This window comes from Gracilinanus agilis, chromosome 6 (genome assembly GCF_016433145.1).
Source record: "Gracilinanus agilis isolate LMUSP501 chromosome 6, AgileGrace, whole genome shotgun sequence".
Lineage (NCBI taxonomy): Eukaryota > Metazoa > Chordata > Mammalia > Didelphimorphia > Didelphidae > Gracilinanus > Gracilinanus agilis.
This window is the reverse complement of record NC_058135.1, coordinates 145,379,306-145,403,583: the sequence shown is the minus strand read 5'-3', so window position 1 is coordinate 145,403,583 and position 24,278 is coordinate 145,379,306.

The window sequence follows — 24,278 nt, the reverse complement described above, 5'->3', positions numbered from 1 at the left end:
TATTAAATTATAATATAAATTATAAGAACCCTTACAATCTGTCACTTTCCTTTGGATGCATTTCATTTTGTCAATATTTTTCCTAACAGAACACCCAGACTTACACACATATGTTGTCTGACCAGAACACAGAAGAATCAGACTATAACATGTTTTATTTTAAGCCTATGTTGTACTAATTTAGGTTAACTTCAAAATAAAATTAATACAAATGTGCATTATTTATTTATATTAAAAGTGTATCCCTAGACCCTTTTTAAAAAATTTGAACTGTTGTTTAGCCATTCCTACATCATCTTGTACTTTTCTTTTTTTTAACCAAAGTGAAGGATTTTATAATTTTCCTAATTAAATTTTGTCTAATTATAATTGACTTATCACTTCAATATGTCAAATTATTTTTCAACTTTAATGTTCTGGGAACTCTTGCAGCTTTTCTCATTCATCAATTTTAAAAAGTTATATTCTAAGGAAGACCCTTTGAGAAAAAGATGAGCCTCATTTCTGTAGTTCAATAAGCCTTTGCAAAATAGTTAAGGAGTAAGTTTTTCTACACTTAAAATGTGGTATAGATAGGCTTTCACAAACACCTATGCTTATATCCTCAAGGTTGGATTTTTAGTATTTTATATAACACATTCTGTCAAGGTTCTGTCGTTCTTATAAATGTAGGCTGTGTTATCTTTGCATGCATTGCTGGATCAGTAAATAATTTAGAGATTTCTCTCTTGAGGCTTCAGCAAAAATAAAGTCTCTTTAAAAAATATTGGCAGTAGAGGTGGTATTTCTGTCTTTTATTATGATGTAATCTACATTCAATTAATCAATCCACCATTTTTTGCATGCTATGAATCATGTCCAAAATTGTTATGTGTATTTTTCTGAGCTTCCTCAGATCAAACTGTGGTGAGGTTTTAGGGAGAATTACATTAGTTTAATACAATAGTATTTCTCTTTATCATTCCTTCAGTTCTACTGGAACAGATAATGGATCAAGATGTGTCAATCCTCATCAAACTCACTAAAGAAATGTGAGAGAGTTAGCTGTAAAGTGCTTGATAAGTTATTCCAACCATGTAAATTTTCCTTCAGTAACTCTGTCTCCTAAAGGCTTATGAAGTCAAGTCCCTAAATTGTCCTTTCTCAGAAATGAAACTTAGATGTAAGGATGAGAGAGTTATCAATACCCACAAGGCAAGGAGTGATACAGGATACCCATGCTTATATGTTTACAAAGGTTGAAAGCTCTCACAGTATCATATTCTAATTTGTACATTCAAAAAGTTAGTTTCTTTGGATTACTATATAAAAGTAATCCATAGGATCAAGCGCTATAAGAGATCTCAGATGAATGAACAAATTTCTCATTTTAAAGATGGGGAAATTGAAGAACAGAGAGATGAAGTAACTTGTCCATCTCATATTAACTTGTGAAGTAGACCTAATTCAGAACAATGTGGTGGCTCAGATTTGGGACTGGAATTAAATAAATTACTCATAGATCACCTAGCAATTAACAAAAGGTGATTTTCTTAACCATAGCATGAAAAGGGCATTCAGTGAATAATACTGATTTCAACTAAACAAAGATTCTCTGTTGATCATTCTCTCTGTGTCTGTCAAGATTGAAAGAGGAACTCCTGACTTATCTCTAATGACTTTGATAAAAAGAAAGCTAAGCTAGTCATTCATTCTATATCCTCTTGAATAAATCAAGACTTAAAGAAAGTTTCCTTGTCAAGGGTGAAGGTAACTAGCTTCCCTATATTGGTAGGGACTTTAATCAATGGTTTTCTGTTTTGTTGATGGTTTTTCATAAAACCAACTGCTAGATTTATTTATTAATGCAATTATACTCTTACATTCCATTTATTGATCTCACTTTTAGTTTTTAAAATTTCCAATTTGGTGTTTGATTGGGGATTTTTAATTTGTTCTTTTTCTAGTTTTTTAATTGTATTCCCAATTCATTAATGTTTAATTTCTCTATTTTATGAATATAAGCATTCAGGGATATACATTTTTGAATTACTGCTTTTTCTGTGCACCATAAGTTTGGGATTGTTGTCTCATTATTATCATTCTCTTAAGTGCTTCATTATGTTTGGTGCCTTTTAAGATAATATAGTTTCCCTTTTATCTCTTTTGATTATGTATGTTTATGTTAATAAAATAGAGAAAGAAAACTTTTATATGGTGTTCCTTTTTCACTCATACCTATTCAGAGAAGAGATCTAGTGCTACCAAACTTCCCCCTGTCCTTTTCTTTTTTGTGAAAGGACTTTGGCTCTTTTTATATGAAATAACTGTTCCATTTTTACCTCTCTTTGTTGTATGGCATTATTATTTTTAACTCATTCCAATATATTCTGCTCAACTCCAAGTCTTCTCTCTTACTACTAGGGCCTGCTGCTTATTGATTCTGCTACTGCCTACTCTGGGATTTCTGAACTATCTGGAGAGACCAAGATCAGAGAAGCAAAAACTTTCCTCCTCAATTGTTCTTGATCACTCAGCTTTATTTCTGACTTTTCTAATTTTTTTCCCATTTTTCCCATTGATTCTTTGCAGTAATTTTTGATTTTTTGTGGGAGGGATTGGAAGAGTGAGGAAGTTCCATGCCCTATTGTGCCATCTTTCTACTTTTCCCCTATCTTTGATGTTTTATATTGAAAAATAGAAACTATGCTGTTTCAAACTTACCCTACCTGAAATTGAAATTTTATAGAAGGTGATGCTGGTCTGAGGTAATAACGGGAAAATTTTTATATATTTTGATTACATTTTTAAAGTAAACATATCATCATATATTATTTTATAAAAACTAATTATTATTAAGTGGTTATATCAAATATACTTGACTTCTAAAAATAGGACCCATACCCATTAATTTCTAGAAATAATGCCTAATGAGAGATTTAAGTAAAGAATAGTAGAAAAAAAGCGAAAACACTCCCCCAAATCCAAGAAAGTATGGTGGAATCCTCAGGGAGGATATACTTCCTGCAAAATTGAGAAAGTGAGCCAGCACAGAAAAATCTCCACTATCTATATTGTTTTTATACTTTAAACTATAAGGATTATATTAAAAAATAAGTATTGTTTTATTAGTTTAAAGCAGTGATTCCTAAAGTGGGTGCTACCGTCCCCTAGTGGGTACTGTAGCTAAGAAGTAGAGAAGCTGGCTTGAGGAAGAATTGGAGTTTCAAATAGAGCTGAGAGAGTGTTAATTTCAACTGGTGGCAGTTATAACCATGATTCTATGACAGTTACACTCTCTGGGTGTGGCATTCCAGGAGTGGCTTCTGGCAGTCCACAGAGCCACATACAGCTTCTTTCTCTCTCAGGGCTGGAGAAGGTAACATCTTTGCCTCTCTCTATCTCTGTCTGAATGAAAGACTTGAAGGAGTGGAATGTTTTCTTTTCCAACTTGGGAAACACTATTCATTTATCTGTTACTATCTATAGACTGGCTAAACTGTGAAAAGACCAAACAAAACCTGGTCTTTGGTTTGGATTCTGAGTCTGTTAAGGCTCAGAGTCCTAACTTGATTCTTGGGGAGACTCAACCAGCTAGCCTTGGCTATCTTTATAATTTAAAGGCGAAGTTAAGAGTTAGAGTGGTTGTTTATTTAGAATAGTATAAATTTGGTAAGTTAGATCAGGGAGGATTAGTGTAGCCTGTGAACCACAGGAGAAGCTGTTCTTTGTAGGACCTAGGAGTTTATTTGAGTGGAGTTAGAATTCTTTTTCATATATATATATATAAATTATTTTTTATAAACAAAAGTCACTTTAGTGTTCCTTGCACCTTGCATTGCTCACCTAATTTTATTTTTACAAAGCCAAACAAATAGTTTAAGCCCTCTGTTGTGTACTTCCCCCCACAATGAGTCATATAATACATGTACAAAGAATGTACAAATGTCAATATCAGTGAAATTGTTATCAATTTAAGAGGCATAACATTTAATTTCTAAGGTCACTGTAAATTTTGCATATTTTCCCATGATAAGAACAGAAATTAATACCAAAATATTATAGCAAAATATTTCAATGGCTGTAGTTGTTTTTTCTCCCCATGAAGCTAATTTTTCTAGGAAATTTCCATACCTTCATGACTACATATATTCATACATACATACACACAAAACTGAAAGAACAAAAGAATACTTCTTTCCAAGACCAGTTAGCAAAGATAACCTTTAAATATTGCAGGTTAAAAGCAAATGCATAATAATCTTTAATAAAGCCTTTTGACCTACCAAAAAGCAACTTTTGTTTAGGAGAAAGGATAAGGCAATTTTCTTTCCTAGCTACTATTTCCCCAGGTGGAATTATTCAATGACAAGGAAATCTCATTAGTCCTAAAAGTAACATAAGTGATTCATCAAGGAGGTAGATTTCTTTGGGATTTGATTTTGCTTTGGTCCATTCTAAAAGAAAGTAATGAATATGAGGAATTAGCTGTTACATATTTCAATTTATTTACTTAAAATCTGTTTTAGTTATGCAAGAAATGTTAAAGCATATATGTCACAATGATTTTTCTCTAATATGCAGAATGTATGATTATGTTTAGAGGCAATAGAGTATAATGGACAAAGAACAGCCTTAAGTCAGAAAGATCTGAATTCTAGGCCCAGATCTGATACATATTGGTTGTTTAATCCTGGGTAAGTCCTTTATCTTCTCAGTACCCCCAGGAAATTAAATAATACAGTAATCAACAGACAAGCATTTATTAAGTGCCTCCTATGTACTAGACAATGAGGTGAGGAACTGTGGATACAATTACAAGTGGGGGGAAGAAGATAGAAACAATCCTTACTCAATAGGAGTTTCCATTGTGGATGTGCTGTCATCTGAACAAATTTCTATAATTAGAATGAGCCAATACTGACAAAATCACAGTTTGAAAGTTGTCTAGGGCTGGAATAGGCATTGGGAAGGAATGGTTCTTGCTGAATTTTCCCCCAAAACCCTAGAGGTTATTAATGCAGGAAGGAATGGTAAGAAATATATAGCATAGCATTTAAAAATGCTTGTTAATATTATCCTGAAAGAAATCTAACAGAGAAACTTATACTATAATCCTGACAATCCTGCATTAAAATCCTGTGCATATTGGTTTTCATAATTGTCATCCTACTGTCAACAAAACACAGTTTATATGTGATTGAAATGATGACATCCTGTACAAAGCTCTAGTCACCCAGCCCTGTTGGAGTCCTGAAGCCATTTGACTGGATAATGTTTAATTACCCTGGTAGAAAATAGTCCAACTGTCATCCAGGATGAATCCTGGCAAGAGATAATCCAAGAATTGGAATTTTATCATTCCATTTAAAGTGAAAACCCAATGTTCAGAATTGTATGAATTATCCTAATTCAGTGTCACCCTAGCAATGTTGTTAAAGGAATATTCTTCTTTGCCTACTATTTGTTTGGCAGAGGGAAAGAGAGATAGACTGCTATTGATCTACCATTAACTACATATACTAGAAAATACTTCACACTAACTATTTGGATAAGGAATGGAGGGACACTTTGAAAGGCATTTATGACTATACTTCATGACATGTTATTACCATAGTAACAGCTCAGTTACATGCTGGGTTTGAATGTGCTTATATTTTCACATTGAGCAGAAAAACTGTTTTTTATCTTCATACGAGCAAAATAAGCTTGAAGCCAGAATTTTGCCATTCTGTAGGCCAAAGCACAAACTCTAAAAAGTGGCACTTTAAGAGAAATTCCTTCTGATAAATAATTCAAAGTCAAAATATTATTTGAATAGCTTTGGAAAATATCTATGAAACAAAGTTCTTATCAAGGAATGAAATAAGTGAACTTCCAAATGGTGGAGGGGGGGGGGGGGGGGTGGAACGCTTCTAGGACAAGATTCACAAATGAGTTCTATCAAAAGTTCAAGAAAAAATATTTCAATATTATATACTCTTTGTAAAAATAGCCAAAAATAAACTCTTCTAAATTCCTTCTATTACACAAATTTGGACTTGGTTCATAAAGCAAAGGAAATTCAAAATGGAAAAAGAACACTGTACACCAACATCCCCAATAAATATAGATACAAAACTTTTTAAATTTAAATATTAGAAGAGAAGCTAAAACAATATATTACAAGATTATATACTATGACCTTATTGGATTTATACAAGAAAGGCAAAGTTGGGTACATTTTAAGAATACTATAAACTTCAAGGCAGCAGCTAGATGACTCAATGGATGGAAAGCCAGGCCTAGAGATAGGAGATCCTGGTTTCAAATGTCACCTTTGACACTTCTATCTGTGTGACTGTAGGTAAGTCACTTAACCCCCATTGCCTAACCTTTGCCATTCTTCTGCCTTGGAACCAATACACAGTTTTGATTCTAAGATGGAAGGTAAGGGTTTAAAAAATTATACAGATGGTTACAATAAGTAATTAATAATTAAATCATCATTTGTCATTATTTCAAGAGATGTATGAGAAGATTCTGAAAAATATACCTATAACTTCTAAAAGAGTAGAATTAAAATAAATGATCTTTTCCTTAAAATGATAAATAATGTATATCTAAAAATAAGACATTCGTATATGGGCTAGAGATGAATTAGAATCTTTGCTAGAAAATTTAAACATGAAATAAGAATGTCCATTGCTACTACTTCTTTTGATATAGTGCTAGAAATTATTTCAAGAGCAATAAGAGAAGAAAAAGAAATTGAGGGAATAATTATAAATAAAGAAAAACCAAAATAATCTTCTTGATGATAATATGAATATATATTTAACATTAATGTGTCAACTAAAAATAAATTAAGTAACTTCAAGACACTTGCAAGAAACAAAATAAATCTATTAATATCATTTCTATGTATTTCTATGTAATACAAATAATTTCCATGTAATACAAATAATATCCAACATGATAGTATTAATTTCAGTATAAATTGATTACAAAATATATGAAATACTTGTGAGTTTATCATATGTAGATATACAAAATATATTATAAGATATATAAAAAGAATTTTTGTACTTATTTAAGATTTACAAAATATATATAGAGATATACAAAAGAATTATATAAATAGAAGTATAAAAAACTATATTCAGAAATAATGTGAAGCCTAAATAATTAGAAAAAAAGTATCTATTGCTCCAAGGAAGGAAAAGTAAATATAAAATAAAAACAGTAATTTAATTTAGTGTCATATAGCAACTCAAGAAAACTACTTTCACGTTTACTAAAGAATTATAAACAATAATAAATTATTTACATGGAGGGGAAAAAAGATCAAGCATTTCAAGAAACAATGGAAAGAAATGGGAACTAAGGGTATCATAGTGTGCCAGTTAAAAATCTACATTATAAAACATTTATTTAAAATAATGTTAAAAGGATTTTCTTGGTCTCTATCTATCTAACTTGAGATGGGAGAGAGCAGGGTTTCTCAGCAGATCAGATAACTGACAGGTTCAGTGAGCAGTGAGCCAGAATTGAAGATTTTGTTACCAAGGAGAACAGGACACTGAGGAGAACTATCTGGCAGGAAGGTTGTAAAAAAGGCAGTTGGCCAGTGAGGAGATAAAGAGAGCAGCCTCTGAGGGAAGGGGGCTTTTGCATTGACCTCTAGAGAGCAGGAGGTCTGGCTCTCAGGCAAGGGGCTGCTGATAGTTGGCTAGCTATTGTTTTTTAGTTAGTTTGTTAATATTTTACAGATAGAGTAGAATAGATTAGGTCGGGGGTGCCAGGCAGAAGAACCTGTCCTGAGAAGACAGTTAGTGATAGTATTGGGAAATTTTAGATAGTCATTAGTAATTATTTATTAGTGATACTTAATTTATGTAGATTTATAGGGTGTAAGAATAATAATCTCTTTTTTTTTTCTTTTCTATCTTTCCATCTGAACTTCTTTCTAAATTAAACAAAGTTTTTATTAAGCTGCTCTCCTCACTTTGTCAGACTCCTACATTTAACCCTTACAAACAATTTGGTACAGGATAAGACAATGAGATTGATCATTTGACCAGACTAGATTTATAAAACACAGAAGTCAGTGTTATCTAATTCTCTAATATTTGATGATTGCCAACACCCAGCCTCCTGTATAAGCACTCATTATTTGATAGAAAGTACTCAGATAATTGGATAGCAGTATGAGAGAAATTAGATTTAGGTCAACACCTCACACCTTATAGCAAGATAGACTCTAAAGGGGTGTATGATTTTTCACATAACTATATATAGCTTTGATTTCTTCATCTGAAAATTACCTGTTGATATTCCTTTGACCATTTATCAATTGGAGAAATATATATTTTTATAAATTTGACTCAGGTTTCTATATATTTGAGAAATGATGTCTTTATTGGAGAAACTTGTTATAATCTACCACACTCACCTTTCTGTTTTCCTTCTAATTTTGACTGCATTGGTTTCCTTTGTATAAAACTTTTTAAATTTAGTATAATCAAAGTTATCCATTTTATAACTAAAATGCTCTCTATCTCTTGTTTGGTCAGGGATTCTTTCTTTATCCATAGACTGATAAGTAAATAATCTCTTGCTTTCTTAATTTTTTATTGTATAACAGTTTATGTCTAAACGTGTACTGATGTTGACCTTATCTTAGTATAAGGTATAAATATTGGTCAAATTTTCCAAAACTTTTTTTTTGCACAAAACTTGGATTTTTTAATCTGTCAAACACTAAATTACTATGATTTTTTAAAATAAATTTTATTTTTTCCAGATTACATTGCTTCCAGGATCCTTAGCCGTCTTATCAGAAATAGAAGAAATCAAAGAGAGAATAATGGATAAAATATATTATACTTTTTTACATACCATACTGACAATGTTGAATCAGTCCATTTTCCAGACCAGTGGTCCCAGCCAAAAGTTGTGCAAGAGGCAGGTCAGACTTTAAAGCTGCCCAAAACTGAGGGGACATTATTGATTACATTTAATGTATTTGACCTAGGTAAACATTCCCCAAAGGATATGGAAGGTTTGATGCTCCTAATGAACATGGTGATTTATTCTATTGATTAAGCCAAAAAGTTCTGACTTAACCAAAAACACAGGCAAAAAGCTAATAAGAATCATGTGGAGTAGAAGAGAATTTCTTGAAGTTGCCTCATACTGAGGCAGGAAGCTGCACAATTTCTCCTGGAGGAGAAAAAGAGGGCTGAAAAGGAGTGGAACATGAATGAAGAAGATCCTAATATACAATAAAAGCTGCAGGAAGCTTCTGCCTTGAGATGTGAACAAAAGAAGCTAGAGAAGATATAACTGAAAATGAAGCAAATCAAAATGAAATCCATTTAAAGCTAAAGGACCTGACTGATTCCACTTTTAAGTTCAAAATGTACAGGGTACATAAAAAGTCCTTTTGTCACCTTTAACTTCAAACACTCAACAACTGGGAAATTCTCAAAGCATCATCAGCACTATTCATTGGTTTCAAATTTTATAAAACATATATACAGATTTGAAGGGCTCTGTTTCAACTAATTTCTTCCAGGTAATCCAATTGTTTTGATTATTTTTAAAAGAAGCACTAGATAAAATTTCCTGTGATTTAAAAAAAATAAATTGTAGAATGAATCATCAGTGATACTTAAATTTCACTGACTTTGTTTTTAAATATTTGACATCAAAAAGCAAAATATTTGTTGTTTGTGAGAAATTGAAATAGCTAGAGAAGAACTCTAGAATTAAGATTTCCCAAATGACCATTGAATTGCACAATAAACACCATTTAGTCTCAAAAATACAAATTTTAATAATTTTTGTGATATTTTGCATTCTATATTCTCTTTCCCCATCCCATCTCTCCTCCAGAAGAAGGCAAGTAATATGATATAAAGCATACATTATTATTATATAATATATATTTCCATGATTGTCTTGTGAAAGAAGACAAAAATTCATGGAGGAAATAAATGAAGAATGGTATATTTCAATTTCCATTCAAACTCTCTCTGTTCCTCCTATGATGGTAAATAGCTTTTTTTTTTCATGAGTCACTTAGAGTTGTCCTGGATCCCTGTTTAGTTCATAATACTTAAGTAATTTACAGCTAATCACACATTACAGTTGTTACTGTTTACATTGGTCTTTCTTTCTGCTCACTTCACTTTGTATCACTTCATATAAGTCTTTCTAGGATTTTTTGTGATCATCTGATTTGTCTTTTTTTAATGGCACAATAGTATCCCATAATCATATACTACAATTTCTCCAGCCATTCCCTAATTGGTGGACATCTTTTCAGTTTCCAATTCTTTTCCACCAGAAAAAGAGTTACTACAAATATTTTTGTACAGGTAGGTTCTTTACTCCTATCTTTAATCTTTTTGGGATACAGATTTAGTAGTTATATCACTGGGTCAATGGATATGCATTTTTTCTAGCTCTTTCAGATAATTTTTGGGTAGTTTGATTATTATGATTCTGAATAAGTAAATTAATTTAGAAAGAATTGCCATTTTTTTATATTAGCTTGTCCCACCCATGAGCAATTAACGTTTTTCCAATTGTTTAGATCTAGCTTTATTTGTGTAAAAAGTATTTTGTAGTAATGATCATATAGTTCCTGGTTTTGTCTTGATAGGTTGATTCCTGAGTATTTTAGGTTGTCTACAATTATTTTAAATGGGATTTCTCTTTCTACCTCCTGCTGTCAGCTTTATGAGTAGTATACAGAAATGCTGTTGATTTTTAGGGATTTATTTTTTGTCCTGAAACTTTGCTAAAGCTTTTAATTGTTTTATTAATTTTTGGTTGATTCTCTAGGATTTTTAAGTATATCATTATATCATCTGAAAAGAGTAATAACTTTATTTACTCATTGTTTATTTTAATTATTTCAATTTCTTCTTTTGTTACTGCTCCTGCTAGAATTTCTAGTACAATATTGAATAGTAGTGGTGATAGTTGGCCTTTCTGTTTCATTCCTGATCTTTTGGGAAGGCTTCTAGTTTATCCCTATTACATATAATGTTTGCTGATGGTTTTAGATAGATGCTATTTGTCATTTTGAGGAATGGTCTATTTATTCCAATATTTTTTAGTGTTTTTAATATGAATGGGTTTTGTAGTTTGTCAAAAGCTTTTTCAGCATCAATTAAAATAATCATATGGTTTCTCTTGGTTTTGTTATTGATATAATCAATAATGTTGATAGTTTTCCTAATATTGAACCATCCCTGCATTCCTGGTGTAAAACCCACATGTTCAGAGCATATGATCCTCATGGTATGTTGCTGCAATCTTCTTGTTAGTATTTTGCTTATTTTTTGCATTATTTCTCTGTTTTGGTTCTTCCTGGCTTAGGGATCAGCACCATATTTATGATGTAAAAGGAATTTGATAGAGTTCCTTCCTCAAATATTTTTCTGAATAGTTTATATATTATTGGAATTAATTATTCTTTAAATGTTTTATAGAAATTAATTTGACCCTGGAGATTTTTTTCTGAGGGAATTCATTGATCGCTTGTGATACTTCTTTTTCTGAGATGGGATTATTTAAGTATTATATTTTCTCTATTGTTAACTTGGGCAATATACATTTCTTTAAATATCCATTTATTTCATTTATAGTATCAGATTTATTGAAATGTAATTGGGAAACATAACTCCTGTAAATGGGGATAATTTGAGGAAAGGTGTGTGGTAAAAGGGGATTTTGAAAGGAGGTTGTCAGGGATTTGCTAAGTAGGAAATCTAGGATACAGGTAGGCTGGAATAAGGAGATTCAGGATATAATATGGCTGAAGTCAGGAGTATAACACTGAAAGGAAACAAAGATGTTCAGGGAGAAGGAGAATTAATATCAACAGGCAAAGACAGCAGGCTTTACAGACTGGGACTTAGACTTAGAGACAAACTGAGAGAAATAGACTGAACTGAAATTAACCACAGGCTTTAGTTAATTTCATAGGAAGGGACTTGTTTTGAAGTTACACCTTCCTTCAAGATGGATACCCCGGACTAAAGGTAGATGTGAATAGGGAGGAGGCACTGTGGATAGGGGTTTTGAATCCCTAAGGCAGTAAAGTGGATAAGAAAGGTACAATGGTAAAGATGGTAAATTGAGGTGATAGGAGAAGTAAGGGAATGGCTGAGTTTAGGGAATATAAACACAGAGGTATAAAGAGGTACAAGGGAAAGGATGATGTATTTTGGGCAATCAGCTACAGCCTGGGAGAGACTGGGACACAGGCTTGAGACTGAGATACTTAAGGGAAACAGATTGAGCCCTTCAAGTAGGAAGGACACTTTTACAGACAAAGGTTAGGGTTAGCTAAGAATGGCTTGAAACTGACTAGAGGGCTGCTAGTCAGTTTCTCAGGTTTACAAAGCTACAGTTCAGAGGAAGTATAAGATTGTACTTCCTCCAAAATGGACACCTCCAACTCCCTTCATGACTCAGAGACTATATGATTCCTTTTTCCCTTTCCTCCTCTCTTATCAATCAACTAATGGAGTAGCCAAAGGTTTTTATTAAAAGACAAACTGAGTTTATTAATTTAAGGATTGGAAAGGATAGAGGATACAAGGTAACCATAACAGCCGCCTAGAGAAAGCTTCAGGTGGGGTAGGAGACAGGAACGTGAAACTGAGAAAGGACCTGCCTTAACTCAGCTCTCAAGTGGTTTTATAATCAATGGGGTTAGGAAAGTTGGATACAATGATTCAGTAGATAATTTTGTAACAAAGGTAAGCCCTATCTATCAAATTTAAAGCTAAGACTCCAATCTACCCTTCTTTCNAAGGACCTGCCTTAACTCAGCTCTCAAGTGGTTTTATAATCAATGGGGTTAGGAAAGTTGGATACGATGATTCAGTAGATAATTTTGTAACAAAGGTAAGCCCTATCTATCAAATTTAAAGCTAAGACTCCAATCTACCCTTCTTTCAAAACCTCAACAGAAATTCAGGCAGGGAAATTAAGATGGAGAATAAGGGAGGTTAGGGAGATTCGAAAGAAATAATTAAGCTAATAATTTTAAAGAGAAAAGCTGCAGAATATAGGCCAGGTTTCAATCCAAAGAAAGAGCTCAGATTGACCCTTCTACTCTCCACGAGTCTCCTGGGTCAACTGACTTTTCCTCAAGATTCCAAACCCTATCAACTGTCAGAAAATCTCTGCAGCAAGGCTTTGCAGGGCTGACATGTTGCACTACACTAGGAAATGTATGAGGCCATATTTGAACTTAGATCCTCTTGATCTAAGCCTTGAGATCTATCCAACATGCTACCTAGCTGTACCTTATTCTTATGGTCTCTAGTGTTTGTTTGTTTTTTTAAATAGGAATGGTGGTTGTATTTTGTCAAAAAAAATGTTTCTATTGAGATAATCATATGATTTGTATTGGTTTTTCTACTGATATGGTCAATTATGCTCACATTTTTTCCTTATACTGAACCAGCTGTGCATTTTTGGTGTAAATCCCACCTGGTTTCAATGAATGATCCTTATGATATATTGCTGCAATCTCCTGATTAGCATTTCATTGCTTTTTTTTTTGTAATCAATATTCATTAGCTAAATTTTCCCATAGTTTTCTTTCTCTGCTTTTGCTCCTCTGGGTTTTAGGTTTCAATGCCCTATTTGTGTCACAAAAGGAATTTGATAGTACTCCTTTGCCTATTTTAAAAAATAGTTTCAATAGTAATATGATTAATTGTACTTTAAATGTTTTGTAGAATTCACTTTAGAATGTATCTAGCAACTATGCTCAAAGGGCTATAAAAGAATGCCTGCCCTTTGGTCCAGCCATACCATTGTTGGGTTTCTACCCCAAAGAGATCATAGATAAACAGACTTGTACAAAAATATTTATAGCTGTGCTTTTTGTGGTGGCAAAAAAACTGGAAAATGAAGGTATGCCTTTCAATTGGGGAATGGCTGAACAAATTGTGGTATATGTTGGTGATGGAATACTATTGCACTCAAAGGAATAATAAACTGGAGGAATTCCATGTGAATTGTAAACACCTCCAGGAATTGATGCAGAGTGAAAGGAGCAGACCCAGAAGAAGGTTGTACACAGAGACTGATACACTGTGTTAAAATAGAATGTAATGGACTTCTGTACTAGCAGCAATGCAATGATTCAGGACAATTCTGAGGGATTTATGGAAAAGAATGCTACCCACATTCAGAAGAAGAACTACAGAAGTGGAAACAGAAGAAAAACAACTGCTAGAACACATGGGTTGAGGCAGACATGATTTGGGATGTAGACTCAAAATGACCACACCAATGCAACTATCAACAATTAGGAAATACTTCTTGATTGATGAAACATGTTAAAACCAGTGGAAATATGTGTGTCGGCTATGGGGGGGGGTGGGGAGGAAGGGGGTGAAGAGGAAAGTAAGAACATAAATCATGTAACCATGGACAACTTTTCTAAAAAATAAAAATTATTAAAGAAAAAAAATAGAATGCATCCAGCCCTACAGATTTTTCTTGGGGACTTTATTGATGGCTTACTCAATTTCCTTTTTAAAATAGAGGTTTTTTAGTTATTCCATTTCCTGTTTTTATATATTGGTGGTTTGTATTTTTGTAAATATTCCTTTATTTCATTAGGTTATCAAATTTAATGACATATTTTTGGGTAAAATAACTACTAATAATTGTTTTAATTCTTCTACATTGGTGGTGAATTCACCTTTTTTATTTTTGATACTATGATATGATTTTCTTTTTTAAATAATATTAAAATTGGTTTATTTACTTTATTGGTTTTATCATAAAATCAGCTTTTAGTTTTATTTATGAGTTCAATGGTTTTCCTTCTTATAATACTGATGTTACCATCTATCTTTTTTTCTGCTCACTTTACTCAATCAGTTTAAGTCTTTCTTTTATCCTGAAATGCTTTTCCTAATTTTATAAAGCATATTCATATACCACAACTTACTTCATCCATTCCCCAATTGTTAAGCATCTTCCTAATTCCCACAATTTCATTGCTATAGATGTTTTGTAGATATAAGACTTTTTCTGCTTTAATTTCTTTCTGGTCTAGTCCTAGCAGTGGTATAGCTGGATTATTTTTCATCAATAATTCCACATTGCTTTCCAGAATGGTTGCATCTATTCACAGGTCCACTAACAGTGCATCCTGAGCCACCTGTTTTTCCCAAACCCCAAAATTTTCATTTGTATCATCTTTGCTACTCTTACAATGACTATTCATAATTCTAAAAGATTAATGATGACATATTTTATTATTAATATAATATATATATCAAGCAGACAAAAAAGATTACAATAGACATAGTTTGCATAAATAAAGAATAGGTGTGTCAAGTATTTCTTTTTTTAGTATCTAGATTATTGTTGTAATCAAAATAAATATTGCTTTGAAAAGGCCAAGAAAAGGATTTATTATTTCATTGTTATATACCATATCATTTTACCTTTTTGAATAATCTTAATATTAAAATATTCAAATTTTAAAAAACAATATAGTATAATCAAATTGGTATCATTCAGGTTGATTCTATTATGTACACAAAAAAGATTAAGCATTGAGCCAAATTTTGTGGATAATCTAGGAAAGAAAAACAATCCCAAAATACTCAGATTTATTTGGTTCAAATTATTTTAATTGTTTAATAAGAAGGAATAATTGATATATGGCCCACATAGTCCCTTGACATTAACATAAAATCAACAGATTTAGAATAAGACTGATAAAATTTGAGTAGGCCATTTGGGAATATTTTATAGGAGGACACATATAAAAATCACATAATATGAAAGACTATGGTTAATTTTTTCAATCTGTATAGTTGTTGGAACTAATCATACAGATCTATTTAAAAAACAATGTACCACTTCAATATTATACCTCATGTATGGTTCTCTCTCTCTCTCTCACTTCCTCTCTCTCTCTCTCCCTCTCCCTCTCTCTCTCTCTACATATATATATATATATATGAATTGAAATTAAAATATTTTGAAAAGATTACTAAATATAAAAACTTGCTCTTAATATAGAAGCTCACTAAAATTAGTTGTAGCCATTATTATTCTGTCAAATAAACTGATGCTTGAGTACAAGAGAGGAGATTTCAACCCGGATTGACTGGCAGATCTAGAGATCATCTTTCTCTGAAAGTCATTTAGTATATCAATACCTTTCCTAAAATGTGATAATCAGAAATATGCATGATATACTAGAAGTGATCTGACCAAGAAACATTCACCTACAAATAACTTTAAAATAACACCTCAAATTGAAGTCTTAAGATGCAGAACTAAAAAAGTTCAGATCAAAATATAATTTTAGCCCAAGATGACTTAGGAGGTCAAAAAGAGAGATCTATGACATGGTTGTAGAGGGTGACCCAAAGCTCTAATAGATGAAACACCATTAGTTTAGATGGGAGCAATGTAAGCAGCAGTAGCTTTTGTAGCTCAAAAGACAGACAGTAAGGGGACCATACAACTGGTCTGAAAGAAATTATAGAAGATTATAGTCTAAGCCAGTGATTCCCAAAATGGGCGCTACCACCCCCTGGTGGGTGCTGCAGCGATCCAGGGGAGCAGTGATGGCCACAGTTTTTTTTTGTATTACATTCTATTCTGAGTTCAATAAATAGTTTCATAATTTCCAGGAGTTGCTAAGTAATATTTTTTTCTGGAAAGGGGGCGGTAGGCCAAAAAAGATTGGGAACCACTTGTCTAAGCACTGCACATAGGACTGGATGCTATTTGGAAATTCCATTGTTTATATGTATTCTGGTTCATAATTCAAGAACAGAGGAGCACTTATAGTCCAGAAGGATCAGAAGCCCCAGTAGAGAGGAAGTATTGCTTTTGGTTACAAGGGATCAGGGACCTTGAGGAACAGCATCACTTTCAGTCCTAGGGGATCTGATTCCAAGAGATAAAGGACCCTTCCTGGGTAAAAACCAGAATATAGACCAAGAGAACAGTGACAACAGTTCTTCCCAAATGACACAATTCTAGAAGTAACAAAAATTTCCAACCCCTACAGAACAACCTTTGAAAAGTGCAGTGAAAAAAATGCAAGCTTGAAAGAGTATCTCTCCCACTGTAGCATCCATGATCCTGAGAGGAGTCAAAGCTGCCTCACAGAATTCCATAGTGCCCCTCAGAACTCCAAGAGAGGGGGCAGTTGAGGGCAGTTGGAGACCTGAGTATAAAGGCCACGTTACCCTTCGTGGAAGGACACTTTGATCACACTCCTTGGGGGTTCAAGGGCTGTTCACTCACCTCTGACCTCCAGGGGCTGAGTGTTTCATTACTGGTTTCAATTGAGAGAATATCTCAGCTGCAGCATCGAAGTTCATTTCTATATAGACCTTCAAGCAAGATTACCTTTACACCTTCATCTTAGTTACATTAGATTAAAAGAAAGATTATTTAGGGAGTGGGAAAGGAGTTAAGTTGTTCAAAACACATACCCCTTGGTAATATGCAGCCAACCTGTGTATTGAAGATTTTAGTTAGCTTACCTCCCTTTCCATACCTAACCCATTTCCCTTCACCCTGTCTTCCTGAAAACATTAAATCCCTTTGCTTGTTAGATACTGAGCCTGTGTGAAGATATAGTTGGGGAATACTCACCATCATTATACTTTACCCAACCAAGACCTCCTTCCAAGCTAGAACTGGTGCAGTTTCTGTCCTAAGAGCCTGTCATCTGGTTTGAAGATAACCTGGCCTCATCTATTCCTAGGGTGTGGGGAATAATTTTAAACAGAGAGAGTTAATAACTTCTGTGGGATTATTCCCTATAAATTCACCATCTAGGCCCCGAATTAGTGAGCTTGAACTGCCTCCATACCTGATTCAAAGAGTTACAGTTTAACTGCTCCTCTTAGGGGGTGGAAGAGGAATTCTACTTTACTCTCTTGACTTTACTCACAGAAAAATACTCACTATACTCTCTTCTCCCTGCCCCCTGTTAAGCCAGCCTGCTTCTTCACTGATAGAGACTCCATATATTCAATTGCTAATCTGACCCAAGTTAACACCACCCACCATAGTGGGAACAAACTTTAACCCAAAGTTCAATGTTAAGAAATAGAAAGGAAAAGTGAACAAACAGCAAAAAAGTACTTGACCATAATAAGTTACTAAAGTAACCAGGAAGATCAATACATAAAGTCAGAAGATGAAATGAAACCAAAACACTTAACCAGCTATAAGCAAAGGTACAAAGAAAAATGTTAATTAAAAGCAAACCCAATAAGAATTGCTAGAAGACCTAAAAGGGAGGGCACATAAATGAAGAGAGTGGTCAGAAATAAAACAGATATTAGAAGAGGGAAAGGATTAAAAAAGAAATAGAGGATAAAGAGAAGAAATTAGGATTAAGGGAAATGCACAAGTTCCTATTCTTCCTAGAGCCACATATGGTTCTGACATGTTTCTTTTTTCTGTTTCATAATCTTTCCTGGATTTTTTAGATTTTATGAATAAAGCATTCCTGAGCTTGATAGCTGAAAAACTGTGAGGAACAGACTAGAATTGAAAAACAAATTGTGTTATGCCAATGTAAAGGATTATCATTTTGCTGTAAGAAATGAAGAAAAAGGCAATTTCAAAGAGATTTGGAAATAATTATATGAACTGGTACAGAGAAAAATGAGCAGAAGCAGAAGATCAATTCATAACATCAATATCAAATTAAAGAACTCTAATCAACTAGTGAACAGTTACCATTCCTAGAGACTGATGAAGAATATACTGTAAATCACATGATAGAAAGATGAAAAATTAATATGTAGAATAAGGTTCCCAATGAATAATTTTTTTCTTAATTGTACTAACATGATACTGAGGTTCTTTCTTCCTTTTATCAAATGTCTTATCTTCTCAATGAGGAAGGAGGAACAGAAATAAAGAAGAGAACTTGGAACTCAAAACTTTTTATAAATCTTTAAAAAATTATTTTGGGGTATATTTAATGTGATAAAGATATGTTAAAATAATAAATAACCATGTTTTTCTTCAGTTCTATACGTATATTCTATTTGTTTTAACTAAAATTTAAGATTTTTCATTTATTATTCAATTCAGTCTGTATTTCTTTTTTCTGTTAATCACTATCCTTTGTAATTGATCACTAAAACAATTCCAAATGTATCTAAATTCTGGATATTTTTGACTGATTCTCTGCATGTTATCCATAAAAATATCATAAAACTGACAAATGCTTTTGCAAAAATCCAAGCATATATTCCTTAGAACATTGATGGGCAAACTTTAAAGAGGGGGCCAAAGGAAAGGAAATGCTCATCTGTCCTTCTGTTTCTAAGGCAACTCTTTCAAAGTTTCATTGTATTGTATCCTACTCATTGTATTTGTCAGATTAAGAATAATGTCTTGTAGCCAGATAGAACATTTCAGGGGGCCACATCTGGCCCGTGGGCCATAGTTTGCCCATTATTGCCTTAGAACATTCACATTATCAACAAGGCATAAATTTGTAAAAAAAAACTAAAGCAAAAATTTTTAAGAAGAGAGAGTGAGAACTTAGCATAAAAAGGTTATTAGACATCACTAATGGGATGCAATGAAGTCATTCTAAGAGAAAAGATTTTTCTATGTAAATCTGGTCAACATCTTAGGCTTGAATATCAATTAAATAAAACCATCTAGTGATAAAAAACCAAAGATGGTCTTCATTTTTTCTACCTAATTTTACTGAGAGTTATAGTGTTAAAGATTTTAACAATTAATACAGGCTACTTTATACTCAGCCCCATTGTTTTACTTCAACTTTCACAAAAATATGCTTAGGTAGAGCCTCTTGAAAAGGAATTAAGAATCCCTATCATTATGGTAAATGAGTTTTCATCTTCCCTGAGTGAGAAATTAGAATAGGTTAAATTCTTGATTGAATAAAATAGCAACTGATCACAGATGAAATTGGAGAATATCGTAGGCACCTCTAAGTTTATCTAAATCTTTAATTCAGACTTTAAATGGTATTTCCTTTCCCATAATGATGTTATAGAATTTGATTCATACCTACATTGATGTTTTAATAGAGTTCTATTTTACTAGAGGAATTATAATTCTAATATAACTTCCTCACCTTACTTTAAAATATATAAATATACTAGCCAGTATTCAATAAGAAGATACTTCTATCTGTGGCAATAACTCCTCCTAATAATTGGGGGCACAGGGTAATTGAAGATAATAGAGAATGTGTATGCTACTTCAGTCCTTGCTGTATCACTCTTCCTCTTCCTTCTTCCTTTACTTCTCTCTCTCTCCCTCTCCCTCTCCCTTTTTCCATACACATATATGAAGATATCTATATTTATGTATGTATAAGGCAATACCTAAAAGATCTGCAATTTCATTGGCATGGTAACTACTTCCAGGGATATGGACCCTAATCTGCTTATAATACAATAGCAGGTTGTCCTTAAGCCCAAACGAAAAACTCAGAGCCAAGATGGCTGATTAGAACAGAAATTTAGAACCACTCTGAGAATCTTCTCAAACCAAGCTTAAAATAACACCTCAAAATGAATACTGGAGGGACAGAACCACAAAGGAGAAGGAGAGAAGTAACTCTCCTGCAGAAAGCAACTTGGAAGTGTGTGTTTGGAATTCAGGGAGGTGCCATTTAAAAGTATCTTACAAACTTCCTGTGGACATGTGGGGAACTTTGAGACTACATTTCCCGTGATCCAATGGGTTTCCAGTTTCTGACGTGAATACGTCAGACAACGGGAACCAACGTTGAGCTTGACTTAAATTTGGAGGTCGGGCTTGAGACACTCTTTTTTTGCTACCTGAGTGGGCTCTCTTGTGTATGAGAAAGACAAGATGAAAGGAGATAGGTACTGGTGGGCATTTTGAATAGATTTCTTACAGGCTGTGGTTGATTTATCTCTATCAGCATGTCTTTAATTAAAAAACTATTTCCCCTTATAATATTGGCCTTCATTATTTTCAAAAATAACAGTTTGGGGAACCAGAAGTTTGGATTTGGGACCCTAAATTTTTTAGATAGCCTAAGAAGACATGCGACTTCTGAGACCCGCAGCCTCACACAAGCTCCTTTTCCATGCCTACTCCTCTCCCTATTCTTCCCAGCCTCAAGGCTGCTTTTCAGGGAAAAGGGAAAATGGTTTTAATTGCCGCTGGGCTGGAAGTTCTTTAGCCCAGTGCCGGGGCCTGGTGGTCCCTACCCACACTGTTCAAATGCTGAGTTTCCTGCTGCCACCTCTGCCACTTCCCCTGATCTCTGCCGAATCCCAAATCCTGAGCCCACCAGTACAGACTGCTGGCCTCCATTCCTGCATGCCTTGTTCTGACTTGCCTCAATCTTTGGAGACTGCCACTGCCACTTAAAATTTGGGAAGTATTGCCCCCCCGCTCTCTTGTTACTGACTTTTAACCTGAAAGACTCTTTTACTCCATTCTAGCCCTCCATGTGTCTCTTCTAAAGCCTGACCTAGGCACCCCCATCCACAATCACTCCACGTGAGATTTTCTAAAACCTGACCTAAGTTTTTATCCAGCCCCTCCCCCAAGCTCCCACATAGGCGTAGCATTTACTCTTCATCGGGCTGCATGGCCTATTTCAACCTTTCTTGCAATTATTAAACTTGAAACTCAGGGGAACTTTGAATTTTAAAACCCCTTAAGCTCAGAGCAAAGCTCAATCAGAAGAACCTTAAATTGAACCAGCGGTGGACTTTTAAACCTCAGAACTGAATGGGTTTTATTTATGTTTTAAAGAGACTGTATCTTACTGTATTTTGCTTATTGGTTTGGGGAATTAATTTTGTCATTTTTTTTGTTGATTTTCCTGTTGCACTGACTCATTTTAAGCTAATGAAGTTTTGGCTGCAAGAGTAATTCTGCTTATGATTTTATTGTAACTCCCAAATAATGAAAAATCTATTAGAACCTGTAGAAGAGGGTTTTTGACTGTATAGCTTGTTATCTGGTACTCATATTGTATTTCCTAATTCATTTACTGAATCAAAACAATGCTGTCCTTCTACCATTTGAACATCTTACACATTTTAAAGTTGTAAATTGCCTCATATATATATACTGGATTTATAGGAGCACGTGTCTATCTTGGTAATTGTGTACAACCTTGGAGATGCCTTGAGATTTAAATTGTAATTTTGTGAGAGGTCTTTTAAATTTTATTTTAGATCCTAGTCCCTTCTGTATAAATGATAAGGTTTTCATGCATTTATTTTAAGGAATTGTTGTCTTAAAGGATAAGCTTTATATATTTTATTATGAAGAATTGTTGTCTTATATATTTTTTTAAAACAGGAAGCCAGGAAAACTCCTGTATGGTGATGTTAGTCTCTATGTTTTAACCTGCTTTTATCAGAAGGATCTAGAATTCTTAAGGATAATTGTTGAGAAGATATCTTAGCCAAGGTTTGAATTTGTAACAAGTATATGATTTTTATACATCATAGCAAGTGAATATAATAATGGGTTGTTTATTATTGTTTTAAAATGTGTTATTAGAAATTATGGTACTTTATTTGAATATGCATTGTGAATCTGCTATTCTGTAACACAGCTCATACAAAGGCTTAACAGGAGATCAATCTCATTTTTGGTTGAAATACTTTTCACTAGTTCTAAGCTATTTATTTTTTTATTTTAAAACCTTTTTTATTTTCTTCCTTACACATATGCAATGCAATATGTGTTCTTTTCCCATTTTTTATCCTTGAGAGCATTGTATTTTTTCCCTGAAATTTTAATTTCCTTATTACCTTTTCCTTTAAAAATTTTAATTGGATTTTTTTTCCTTTTTTTCTCATCTTGTACTGGAAGTACATATATAATCATTATTTATCCTCTTTTTTTTATTTTACAGTGATATAAGATTACTGTAAATATATATTTACTATAATGATGCAAACCTGAAGAGCCTGAGACTATGGTAACCTGCCAATTATTGGTAAATATCATGGTACTGTGATTTAATGTCTCTCTGTCTGATTCCAGGAGAAATGCTAAAAAGAGCCACAAGGTCATGGAGACTGACTGAGAATTTGTAAAGTGCCCAGGCAAAAGGCCATACAGGTCATGAATTGCAAAAGTCCAAGCCAGTACTGAAGGGCTTGAAACTGGGGTTTGAGTTTTTGGAGTCACAGTCTTTTCTAACATTTTAGAGGATTAGGGTCCCCTTTAACTTAGATTCCTAGTAAAGCAGCTAAGATTGGCTATTATTGGCTCATTCCCTGAGAAGGTGCAGGAAAAAATCAGACCAGAGAGAGACCTTCCCCTTATTTCTCTTATATATAGAGAGAATGGCAATTTCTGTAGTCCTGACCCTGAACAGGTATTTTCAAACTGCTTAAATCACTTTAATTGGGCCTTGATTCAAGGGCCTGTTATTCTTTTTATTTTTTTTAATTTCTTTTGCCAATTGATTCCATACAACCCCGCGACTCAGCCATATATCCTTAGCTGAGAAATGTGTTGTTTAGAATTTTCCTCAGGGGGATGTGAGTTAAGTATTTTTTTTTAAATTGATAATGTAAAAAATATATGTGTATTTAACTCTTTTAGGAGTAATTTCAGGGGGAAATGTATACTTCTTAGAAGGAAACCTATGATTTATAATCTATAATGTAAAGTTTAAATTCTTTTGAGAGTAATTTCAGGATAAGGATTTTGCCATCTCCCCAGAATCCAGACAATGAACTGTTTGGTGGAGGCACCATGAAGATACCTGAAGACCCTTCACTGGACCATGAAAATCTAATTTGAACTTTGGGTGCACTTGATTTGAACTATGGGGAGTTGAATGAATTGAATGCATTTGTTTTGAATGTACACTCTTATGCCAATAGGGGACTGCCCCCAAATTGGCTTTTTGTCAATGAGGCTAGTTTTATCCATTTATTTTATCCCCAAATTCTTGCAATTTAGAAGTTGACTATGTTTACAGATCCAGCGAAGAAAAAAGGGCCAACCCTTTTTTTTTGCTGGATCTCAGGGGGAAATGTGTGTTTGGAATTCAGGGAGGTGCCATTTAAAAGTATCTAACAAACTTCCTGTGGACATGTGGGGAACTTTGAGACTACATTTCCCATAATCCAATGGGTTTCCGGTTTCTGATGTGATTACGTTAGAGAATGGGAACCAACATTGAGTTCGACTTAAATTCGGAGGTCAGCCTTGAGATGGTCTCTTTTGCTACCTGAGAGGGCTCGCTGGTGTATGAGACAGACAAGATGGCAGGAGATAGG